The following is a 12,735-nucleotide window of genomic DNA, read 5'->3' as shown; positions in this document are numbered from 1 at the left end:
TGGATTATCTCAAGAAACACTTGCAACAATCTTAGGAAATAGAAGCTATTTTTTCTCTACTTTACTGTTGAGGAAATGGGAGTTTAGAGTAATTTGGCTATTAAGCAACGTGCCCAAGTCACACAATTAGTCTGAGGTAGAACCCAAATTTTACTAGGCATGACCGAAACCATGCTCCTAACCACTGGGGTATATAGCCTTCTGGAAGCAAAAGGTCTATGGAGATGATGTCATTAGGGATGACTCCCTAGAGGAGGAGGGGACAGAGGCCCTGAGCTGAATCTTGAAGGCTATGAAGATAAAATACGTTGAGCTGTTAGTTTACCAATTCTGTTTTGCTTTGTTCACTGGCAGATCCCAATGGTATGTGCTCCATAACTCTCGGGTGCCTCTCCCTCAAATTTAGATATCATATCATTTGTTTAAATTGCTGAATAAAGTAATTAGTACCTGGGAGCCTGCCTGCCTGGCAGAATATATTGGTGCAGCTAACGAAGTTTATGCCTTCAGGCCGTGCAGTAGAATTTGATTTAATTTGTCCCAAGGTTAGGGAAGACGATGGGAGACTTTGGCATCTCCTCCATCTCCGTCTTGGAGTAATTCATTGCCAGTGTGGAGGGAGGCAGCATTGGGCCGTTTTAGCACTAATGGGAACTCCAGAAGCTTTCCCAGTGGAGTCTGACTTGCTTTATGGATGGAGCTGAGCAGCTACCAACTTCCCTTGCAAGGGAGATGCTGTCTTTCAGAGTCACAGGGACCATACCTGGGGAAGGGACTGTCTTAAGCCCATCCCATGGCGGCGGCTCCTGCAATGGCTTTTGCCTACAAGATTGTGAGGTCCTTGGGGTAGGGATTTTATTTTATTCACTGTCTCTGTTCCAGACAAGGCATTAGGTGGGACTCTGCCATTCACCTTGTCCTGTCCCTGTGATGACGATTCTGTTTGAGAGGGAGAACAAAACTAACCCTTTCCCTTCCCCAAGGCCTCTGCCACAGCCAGCCAACATCCTCCCTGCCTATGGTACACCTTTACCCGTTGCTCCATGCTGTTCTCCCAGACAATGCCCTTTCTCTCTGTCTTCAACTCTCTGAATCCTTCCTACCCTATTAGTCTCAGTTTTACCCTTCCTTCCTCTAGCCTTTTCTTCCCTGGATTGCGCTAGATGGTGTGGCGCTGGGAGACAATGTAATGCAGAGAGTCAGGACTCAAGCTCTGGAGACAGATGGTCTGGGCTCAAACACCGGCTGTATTGCATATTTGCTGTGTGATCTTGGGAAAATGACTTAACTTCTCTTTGGCCTGGTTTGCCCATCTCTCAAATGGGAGCAGATAGGGTCTTTTGAGGATAAATGAGTTAATCTATAGGTAAAGTATGTAGAGCTGTGCTGGTACATGGTATGTGCCATCTAAGGGTTAAACCATAACAATGTTGCTCTCTCCCTCCATGCTCTGCGCCCTCTGGGGACTTCCCACCTTCAGGAGGCTGCTGGGGTGTGCACCTGGTCTTCATCCAGTGACACCTGGGCCAGCACATCCCTTCTCCTGCCTTTGGTTTCCCCAGGAAGCTGAGTTAGGTGCGAGGCTGACCTGTCCCCTTCTTGGCCACACAGGCAAGTTGGGTTGGCTGGCAGGCGGGATGTCTGTGCCCTCCATCAACTTTCACGGTCTGGGTGCTCTGTGGCAGATGCTGGCCTTTGCAAATAGAGAGAAACCTTTTAGAAGTGTGCTGTTCAAGGGAGGAGCCTAGAAACACCAGGGTCCCTGCCCAGAGAAGGGGTGAAGGAAGAAGAAATGATTGAAGGTCTTAACTTGGTGGCAAAGTGCCTCATCTCCCAAGTACAATGAACTGGGGGAAGAGGATAAGGAGAAAAGACCAGCAGACTTGGGGGTGCCATCCTTCTCCGGGTCTCTGCAGAGCTCTCAGGGGAGGAGAGTTAAGGGCTGCTTCCAGGGCACAGCTAGGACCCAAGGGGAAGAGGAGACACAAGTTTTGGCTCAATAACAGGTTGACTGTTCTAGTAACTAGAGCGGGCCATGTCAGGGTCTTTGTAAGGTAATGAGCTGCCCATCACTGGAGAAGTTAAGTACAGCCTGTGTGGGATTTGTTGTGCTGACACATCTTAAGAGCTTACTATGTTCTAAGCCCTGCATTAAGTCCTTTATCATCTCATCTAATCCTCATCACAACCTCATAAGGGTGGGTAAAATATAATATGATTAGCCTCATGTTATAAATAAAAAAGTTAGAACCTAGAGGGTTTGTGGGACATACCCAAGTCAGGCAGGCCACCGAGAGACCCTGGCTTGACCACCTGTTATATATTACTGGGTACATTGCATTTCATTCCTTTAAATTTCCATATCTGAAAATTGGAGATCACAAAGTACTGTACAAGGTAAATACCCAGCAAATACGAGCTACTGTTATTCTCAGACAAGGTCATCTCCTCAGGTGAACACAGCTGGTTTCAGCATCTTTTTTTCTCTGGTCAGGTCACTGTGGTCCTGGGTTGAATCAGACCCCAGTCTCTTCTCTTATTTGCAGCTGAAAGTCTTGGCTGTGCCAACAAACATTTCCTTAAGGAATATTCTTGGGCATGTTTGTAGGTATCCACGAAAAAGGTACCTTGATCAGAGCAGTGCAGGAAACAATGAGTTAAACAAAACCAGCCTGGTTATTTCTTGCAGGGCTTCTCAGAGCATTTAGAATGCTAATGGGCATTGTGAATCTCCCAGAGAAGGCTAAAGTGTGCAGCATTTCCAAAATTTATTTAATCATGAACATCTCCCATCTTTTTATTTTTGGTGTGATTGCCCAGGATTGTGTGCTGACTCCCTAGCCAATAACTTCTGCAAAAGCACATGACTCTCAGGCTATTGGTAAAAGGGCAGGGAAAGTAATCAAGAGAGGAGGCTGTCAGGCTAGCTGGCACCCAGGCTGGTTCACAGAAGTTGCCAGGAGAATGGCCTTCCTTAACTCTTGGTCAGAGGTTTCTCTCATGTGGTGACAGCAGCCGATAGGCAGACAGGTGCTTGATGTGAACTCACTGACAACTGCTTATGACAGTGGCAACCATTGGTGGTAGGAGAAGTAACAGCAGGTACCATGACCAAGACATTCTTGATCACATGGGTTTCATATATCCTTTCTACCACTCAGGTCTGCCCCCGTGTGCTTTAATTCTTTAGCCCTAATTGCAATGCTCTCCCAAGTACTGTTCCAGGATCTCCTCTCAGGTTATAAGAATGTCAGGATCATCTGATCTTTTCCTCATTGTCATTTCTGGGTCACCAAGATTCTTATCACCTGAGGTATGTTTTTCTTGCTTACCAAGGGGTTTATTTATTCTACTGATTCAATACATCCTATGTCTACCAAGAAAAAAACATAATAGATCAAATATTCCCAAGCATGCATAACCACAGCAGAACCTCTTACAAGGTACACTTCCCTTTCTTATTATCTAACCTAATTATTTCTCTCTGTTATAGCACAATACATTGGTCCATTTGGGAATCATGTCTTAAAGACAGCTAGAGGAAAGGGGGTGAGGGGCTTTGCAGGGTGGGAGTGGAGGGCTCTGTCTCCAGGCTTCAGCTCTGGCAGTGCCGAGGGTTACTTGGTGTGGGGTGGAGGGAGTCAGCTTTCAGCCCAGGAAGGGTCCAGCCAAATGGTTCTGACCCTGTGGCCTCTAGGGCCTTTTAAGAAAGAAAAATGAGTCAGCATCAGCTCTGGTGTAGTTTGCTTCCCTCCTAATCGGTGCCAGGGCCCCAGATACCAGGGCTGTAATTACTTATGCTGTCGAGAGAAGGGAGTTCTTAAAGTGATTCATCATGGAGGCGACAGAAAATGACAATTGCTCATCACTTAAAACAATGAGCCTGCCAGATGCTGACCATGCAGGTGCAGGCATGTGGGGTGGCAGCATTCCATCTCTATAGGACTTCACTGGCAGAGTTAATGAACAATTAGCCCCTGAGGGACATTGCCTCCAGGGAGAGGCACCCATGGTTGGGGCTGTGACTCCCATGCAGGCTCTTCTGAGAGGTTTTAAAAACATGTATCACACCCTTACTCTATCAGGCACTGTGATGTGTTTCATGTAGATCATGACATGAGGTGGAAATTCTCTCTCAGGTGTGCTGAGAACCCCAGGGAGGCAGGGGTCCCCATAGCTGGACCATCCTGAAGGGCCAAGAGAGCCAATTGTCATGGCAACTGGCCAGCTAAACTCATGTACCCACTCCCAGGACCAGGGCGGGAGTTGATGGCTTGACCTAATGTTTCAGAGGCAGCAGTGAGCTTTGGGACTTTCTCTGCCCCTGCACTTTACCCCTTGACATCCCCTAGGCATCCTTGACTTCTTACCTCAATGTGGCAGGTGGAACATTCTTTTCTGTCTTTTCTCCCATCTTTGTTTTCCTCTGGTTAGACTCTTGTCCAAGAAAACCCCTTCTGCGCATCACGACCCTCCCCAACCTCTTGTGCATAGACACACACTTCTCCCATCTCTCCTCCTCAAGACGCATTGCAGTGCAGTTGGGTAGCACTGCTGCTGGAGTCTGACTGCTTGTGTTCAAATCCCAGCTCTGCTTGTTAGCTGTATGACCTTGAGCTAATTATCTAGCCTCTTTGTGCCTTGGTTTCCCCACTTGTAAAACGGAAGTACTTTAAACATTAAAAAGATTAATGTACGCAAAGTGCTTAAAATGACTTTGTGTGTCACTGTTACTTACCTCCTTTAATTAATATCTTGAGCCTCTACTGTGTGGTAGTGGTGAGACTGATGCCAGGATATACACAGTGGTCATCCTCACAAGCACAGCTCTGCCCTCAATGCACTTAGAGTCTTCTTGAGCAAGCCGACGGATAATCACACAAATAATTATGTACTTAAAATCGTGACAAATGCGACGTAGAGGGGATACAGAAGCTGGGGGGACACGACCTTGTGTGGGAGATCCGGAAGGCTTTCCTAGGGAAATAATGTTTAAGCGGAAATTTGCAAGATGAATAAGGGGTCACTAGACAAAAAAAGAATAGAAGACAGTGTTCCAAGTATACACACACACACACACACAAAAAAAAAAAAAAAAAAAAAAAAAGAAAAAAGTAAAGCATGTCCATAGGCCCTGGCTGCAAAGAAGCATGGCATTTTTGCAGAGCTGAAAGGAAGACCAGTTTGGACAGGCCACACAGATAGAGTGAATGAAGTTAGGGCTAAAGGCTTATTTTCTTCTTCTGGTCTTTCCTGGCCTCTGTCTGCTCCTTCCCTCTCTCCTCCCAGGGAAGACAAGTGATTATTCTGACTAGTGAGTTTGAGATGAGGTGCTGGGTATTCTGGACTCCGTTAAGGGGTCTCTTGGCAGTAAGCGTTCTGCCCCTGCAGGGTGAAATCTACAGGTCTACTGTTCCTTGAGGCTGGACGTGTGAGGATGCTTGATGATGAGGGTGGACTTAGGAAACCCATTGTTGACACTTAAGCCACAGTCCACAACAATACACTTTCAACAACGCAGCTGATGTCTTGATCTCCATCTGCAGGACTTCATAAGTTCTATATTAAGGCAGGGTAAGAAAGGGGTGTCATCTATTGGGCCCTATGGGAAGGGGCCAGATCGTGCGAGACCTTATCAGCCATCCGCTCTTTCTCCACTCTCTGGCCCAGAGTCAGGTGTTTCTGTTTGGAGGCATGATCAAGTGCTGAATATCAAATATTTTTAATACAACTTTTTTTTTCTTTTATACTTGGTGGGCTAGGGGTTGGGGGGAAGGAGTCCAGAAACCTCTTTAATATCAAAAGGTCTAGGGATTCAATTATACTTTTCTCTGACAGAAAGTCAATTTTAAAGGAATACATCAACAATTTAAATGGTAGTGCTGCTTTTTTTCTGCAGTGAGAAATTTTGAATTCTCTAGCTTGGTCTCTTTGCGCCCAGCCAGCTTGGTAGATTTTGGTCCAAAGCATGAGGGACCCCGTCACCCATTTACCCCCACTTGAATTGCAAATGGCATGCGTCTTTCAATTCTTTTGCAGCTCACTTTTGAAAGGATACACCTTCCATCTCATTTTGTCCTCAGGAGAACCTTGCAAAGGAAGGAATTTTTGTCCCATTTTACAGATGAGGTAACTCATGCTTACACGGGAAGTAACTGGCCCAGGGCCACACAGTGAAACATGGAGGGTCCAGGAATCGAGGCCAAGTCTCTGTGATTTCAAAGGCCCTGCTATCATCTGCTGGAAGCCTTATCATTTTATTAGTCAGGGTTTGCTCATTACTAGCCCATGGGAGGAAAATGGAGTGACTGGGAAAATAAGAGACAAAACTGCAGTTGCAGGAGCCTCAGGCCAGGAGCCATGGACACACTCACTCTCACCTGCTAGCCTCCTTTACTCCCATAATGGGGAGTCATGTTCCACTTGGTGGAGAATGGGGCCACACTTTGTCCCCGGTTCCTATTGTCAGTTCTGAACAATCACTCACCTCTCAGCTTAAAGATTCCTTCCTCAGGGAAGCCTTCCAAGATTACAGGTTTAGGCCTCTCTGTCATTCCCCTCCACGGCACTGATCTCAATTCTTAATGATTGATTAATCTTGTTACTTGATTTGTCCTTTGAGGTAAGTATGACTCTTCCATGAGACTCCAAACCTCATGAGGACATCACCTGATACAACCCTGGCATTCTGTAGGTAGCTCTTGAATGAATTTGTTGAATAAACTCAGCAAGTGAAGAAGAGGGGGAAAAGTGTTTTAGGCAGAGGGGATAGCACTTGTCAAGGCCCAGAGGACGGAACGAATCTGGCACTCTAAAAGCAAGCATGTTGAGTCCAATTAGATCAGACTGCAAGGGGAGGGGCACTGGAGGCATCATGCTACCTGACTTCAAACTATAGTACAAGGCTACAGTAACCAAAACAGCATGGTACTGGTACCAAAACAGAGATATAGACCAATGGAACAGAACAGAGCCCTCAGAAATGATACCACACATCTACAGCCATCTGATCTTTGACAAACCTGACAAAAACAAGAAATGGGGAAAGGATTCCGTATTTAATAAATGGTGCTGGGAAAATTGGCTAGCCATAAGTAGAAAGCTGAAACTGGATCATTTCCTTACTCCTTATACAAAAATTAATTCGAGATGGATTAGAGAATTAAATGTTAGACCTAAAACCATAAAAACCCTAGAAGAAAACCAAGTAATACCATTCAGGACATAGGCATGGGCAAGGACTTCATGTCTAAAACACCAAAAGCAATGGCAACAAAAGCCAAAATTGACAAATGGGATCTAATTAAACTAAAGAGCTTCTGCACAGCAAAAGAAACTACCATCAGAGTGAACAGGCAACCTACAGAATGGGAGAAAATTTTTGCAATCTACTCATCTGACAAAGGGCTAATATCCAGAACCTATAAAGAACTCAATCAAATTTACAATAAAAAAACAAAGAACCCCATCAAAAAGTGGGCAAAGCATATGAACAGACACTTCTCAAAAGAAGACATTCATACAGCCAACAGACACATGAAAAAATGCTCATCATCATTCACCATCAGAGAAATGCAAATCAAAACCACAATGAGATACCATCTCACACCAATTAGAATGGCAATCATTAAAAAATCAGGAAACAACAGGTGCTGGAGAGGATGTGGAGAAATAGGAACACTTACACTGTTGGTGGCACTGTAAACTAGTTCAACCATTGTGGAAGACAGTGTGGCGATTCCTCAAGGATCTAGAACTAGAAATACCATTTGACCCAGCCATCCCATTACTGGGGATATACCCAAAGGATTATAAGTCATGCTGCTATAAAGACACATGCACACGTATGTTTATTGTGACACTATTCACAATAGCAAAGACTTGGAATCAACCTAAATGTCCATCAGTGACAGACTGGATTAAGAAAATGTGGCACATATACACCATGGAATACTATGCAGCCATAAAAAAGGATGAGTTCGTGTCCTTTGTAGGGATATGGGTGCAGCTGGAAACCATCATTCTCAGCAAACTATTGCAAGAACAGAAAACCAAATACCGCATGTTCTAACTCATAGGTGGGAACTGAACAATGAGATCACTTGGACACAGGAAGGGGAGCATCACACACTGGGTTCCATTGTGGGGAGGGGGTAGGAGGGAGGGATAGCATTAGGAGATATACCTAATGTAAATGATGAGTTAATGGGTGCAGCACACCAACAAGGCACATGTATACATATGTAACAAACCTGCACGTTGTGCACATGTACCCTAGAACTTAAAGTATAATAATAATAAAAAAAAGATGATTTAAACCCAGTTAAGGCTTTTGGATTTCCTCCCAGGTGCAATGAGAAGTCTTTGCAAGGTTTTAAGCAGGGGAGTGATGAGATAGATTTTTGTGTTAGCAAGATTGTCTTGGCTGGAGCAAGGGGTGAAGCCGGAAGCAGGGATTTCAGGAAGGAGGCTCTTGGAACAGCCCAGGAGGGAGGGGAGGGTGGCATAAACATCAAGGGCTACTGTTAGTGGTGTGGGAGGGAAATGACACATTTGGATGATGGGATGGGTAGGACTTGGTGTAGGGGGTGGGTTAAGAAAGGTTGGCTGGGCACCATGGCTCACTCCTGCAATCCCAGCATTTTGGGAAACTGAGGCAGGTGGCTCACCTGTGGTGAGGAGTTCAAGACCAGCCTCGCCAACATGGCGAAATCCTGTCTCTACTAAAAATACAAAAATTAGCCAGATGTGGTGGCTGGTGCCTGTAATCCCAGCTACTCCGGAGACTGAGGCAGGAGAATTGCTTGAACCTGAGAGGCAGAGGTTGCGATGAGCTAAGATCATACCACTGCACTCCAGTCTGGGTAACAAGAGCAAAACTCCAGCTCAAAACAAACAAAAAACAAACAGAAACCAAAAAAGGTGTCAGGAAGAGGCTTGGGTTTCTAACTGAGGCAACAAAGCGGTAAGGCTGTAGTTTTGAGTGGACGGTTGTTGGTCCAGGCTCATTCACAGTGGCAGGATTGCAGCCAGTTCCCACAGGGCTCCTGACTTCACACATCTTAAAGAGGTTCTGAGCTGGGCATGGTAGCTTATGTCTGTAATTCCAGTGACTCTGGAGGCTGAGGGGGAGGATTGCTTAGCACAGGACTTTGAGATTGGCCTGGGCAACATAGCCAGACCTCATCCCCCAACCGAAAAGAAAAAAAAAAAAACAAAAAATTCTGAGTCACCCTCAGCAGGTAGAATTTATCCTATTACAGATAGAAATTCTGGTCCAACTGTCTGGGCCACCTGAAATCCCAGCTGGGTCAGCTGCCAGAGCTCAGGAAGCCTTTTCTGGGCTGCCACTCAGAGAAAGGCACTCTCATGTGGGAAACCAGAGGGCCAGCGCCTTCTCAGTCTGAAAAGCAAAACTGAGTCCACATCAGGCTTAGGACGTCTGAAGAGCCAGCTCTGGTTTGTTCATACAATCCCAGATGTGAACACCAGGGGGCTGCCTTGAGTCTTGAGAAATAAGCATAGGCCACAAAAGGAAGCTGGATTTCCTTACCTTTGTCTTGAGAAGAGGTTAATAGGCTCGTGGGACTTATTATCTAGGGCAGGCTAGGATCAAGTGACTGATTTATGGATTGATTGGCAGACACTCACCCAACGGATACTTATCGAGGACCTGCTATATTTCGCTCTGCAGTGCCCTGAGGGTTTGAGGTCTTGGACTTGCTACCAACCTACCAGGTAACCATGGACAAGCCCCTTCTCCTTCTTGGATTGATAATCATAAAAGCCACACTTTACTGAGTCATGAACATGTTCAAGATGCTGATTGCTCACCACTCACAACAGTCCCTTGAGGTAAGTATGGTTACACCCATTTTACAGATGAGGAAGCTGAGTTTGGAGAGATTTAGTAATTTACCCAGGGCCATATGGAAGCAAGGTGGAGCTGCAGTTCCAACCCAGTGCCAGAGGTCAAGGGAGAACGCACTCTCCCATGGGGCATCTCGGTGGTGAGGTGCCAGGAAAGAGTTTTAAGTAGGAGGATGACACAGTCAAACCCTTGTATGGAAGATGGATTGAATGTGGGGTGACCAGATGGGAGGCGTTATAGTGGTCCAGGCTGGAACTAGGGCAGGGACTGGAGAGGCGGGGCTGGATAGGAGTTACATGGCAAAGGATGAATCCCCAGCACATGGGGTCGGAGTGGACAGAGCAGTGGGAGATTCTGAGGTTTTCAGTGGTGTGGCTGGAAGGATGATGGCAGAGACAAGGAGCAGTGGAGGAAGAGCAGGTTTTGGGGGCAGATGAGAGCTTCGCAGCCTAGAGGTAGCCCTATCCTGGCACTGCGGAACAGTCTCTGTTCAGACAGCAGTGCCTGAGAGGGCCCAAGTCGTCCGTGGTGTGGAATTCTATTTTTCTTAATGGTTTCCCAGGCAGGGGCCATATCTTCCTGTTTAGTCTTTAAGAATTACTTAAAATGGAGTGTGTGTGTGTGTGTGTGTGTGTGTGTTTATTTCTCAGCTTTTAACCTTGCCAACTTGTGCCTCTTAAATACTAATTACCTCTTGGGTGCTGACAATTCTGCTTTCTTAAAACAGCCTCAGCAGGCCTCTCCTGCCCACGAAAGGCCAAGAGTGTGGCTGTCTCTGTGCCGAAGGCCTCTGGACAGTGCAGGGCGAGGCTCCAGGATTAGACAAGGTGACTCAGGGTTGGCAGCCACTGCGTCTCCACAGCAGAGCTCTGGTGCTCCCGGCAGGAGATGCTGCAGCAAGCTGCTGGCTGTGCTGCGTTCCTGTCCCCCCAGGCCTAATGAGAAGAGACAGGCCAACCACAGTGCCTGCGGGGGGCGGGTGCTCCATGGGGACCAGCAGGCTTTTCCCAGGACAGGCTTACAGCCGCATTGCTTCCTTAGTGCTGGAGGGGAAATGAGATTCCTCCTGGGGGGTAGTGTCTACCCTACAGTCCACCCAGTCCTCAGTCGCCAAGCTCCCCTCTCCTAGGACCAACCTTGGGCAGAGCAAAGGGATGTGTGTGTGGGAGAGAGGGAGGTCCTTTGAGAGGTGGGCAAAGTCACGGCCTATGCTTTAAGTTACCAGATATGTATGTGAGAGGTGCTGAGCACCACTCAGCCTCTCCCCCACCCTCCGCACCCCATGCAGCATGGTTAAAATTAGTGGTTAAAATCTTTTGGTAATCAGGCAAACCTTGTTTGAAATGCCAACTCCTCTTCTTCCTAGCTGTGCGATGTAGGCGAGTTACTCAGCCTCTGCAAACCTGAGTTTCTGTAAAATGGAGATAACAACAGAGCTGGCCTTCTAGAATGGTAGTTGTGGCTTGACGAACTTGTGTTTGTTTGCTAGGACTGCTGTAACGAAGTATTATAAACTGTGCTTAAAAAAAACCCAAGATTTTAGTGTCTCACAGTTCTAGAGGCTGGAAGTTCAAGATCAAGGTGTTGGCAGGATGGGTGTCCTCGGAGGGCTGTGAGGGAGGATGTTTTCCGGGCCCCTCTCTTTGGTCTATAGATGGCTATGTTCATGCCATGTGGCATTCCCTCGATATGCTCGTCTGTCTCCAAATTTCCCCTTTTTCTAAGGGCACTAATCATATTGGATTAGGGCTCACCCTAAATACCTCATTTTAACTTGATTATCTCTGTAAAGACCCTATTTCCAAGTAAGATCACAGTCACGTCCTGGGGGCTTGGAATTTTGGGGAATGGTGGCATACATTTTAACCCATGACAGAGAGAGATGACATGCAAAACACTTAGTAGGGCACAGAATAAGTGAGCTATAAATTATTATTGTCCTTGCCATAATCCTATCCCTAATCTCCAGCCCCCTTCTGAAATGTGCTCTGTTTCAGCTTCATTATCCTGTCTGTTCCCCAGAGCTTTCTCCCCTGTCCTTTCCCACCCTAACCTCTATTTTCTGTTTTCCCTGATCTGAGTATTCAATCCTCATCCCCAAGATGGAAAAGGATCACTGATAATGGTGTGACAAAAGTTTAGATCACTGGGTGTGTGGACCACATGTCAAGGCTGCTGGTCTGAACCTAGGTCCTGGCTGATAACTGAAGCCCATCTCCTGCTTCTATGATGGTCATCCTCTGGGACTTGCTTACCTTAGTCTCCAGAGAAAGATGTGGCTGAGAAATAAAAATAAAATTTGAAGCCCCATAATTAAGTGACCAGACCCCCTCTTGGCCAAAGGAACCTCAGAGAAACTGTAAAAACTGAGTACCCATCCAAGACAGAATGGGATGGGGAGCCAGACATACCTTGTTATATCCCCTCCCTCACTGCCGTTAGACTCTTCCCTAAAGGTGAAACAGAAACCAGCCCTTGTGAAAGACTTGTCAGACTCCTTCCTTTTTGCAGTTCCGACACAACCAACCAGCATTCCTTCCTGATAAGAGACCGTGGTCTGGGCCGGGCGTGGTGGCTCACGCCTGTTATCCCAGCACTTTGGGAGGCCGAGGCCTGTGGATCTCCTGAGGTCAGGAGTTCGAGACCAGCCTGGCTAACATGGTGAAACCCCGTCTCTACTGAAAATACAAAAATTAGCTTGGCATAGCGGCACGCGCCTGTAATCCCAGCTACTAAGGAAGCTGAGGCAGGAGAATCTCTAGAACCTGGGAGGTGGAAGCTGCAGTGAGCTGAGATCATGCCACTGCACTCCAGCCTGGAGGACAAGAGTGAAACTCTGTCTCAAAAAACAAACAAACAGACAA

The sequence above is a fragment of the Papio anubis genome, chromosome 1 (assembly GCF_008728515.1).
Source record: "Papio anubis isolate 15944 chromosome 1, Panubis1.0, whole genome shotgun sequence".
Lineage (NCBI taxonomy): Eukaryota > Metazoa > Chordata > Mammalia > Primates > Cercopithecidae > Papio > Papio anubis.
The sequence above is the reverse complement of the archived record's forward strand: the minus strand, read 5'-3'. Positions refer to the sequence as shown.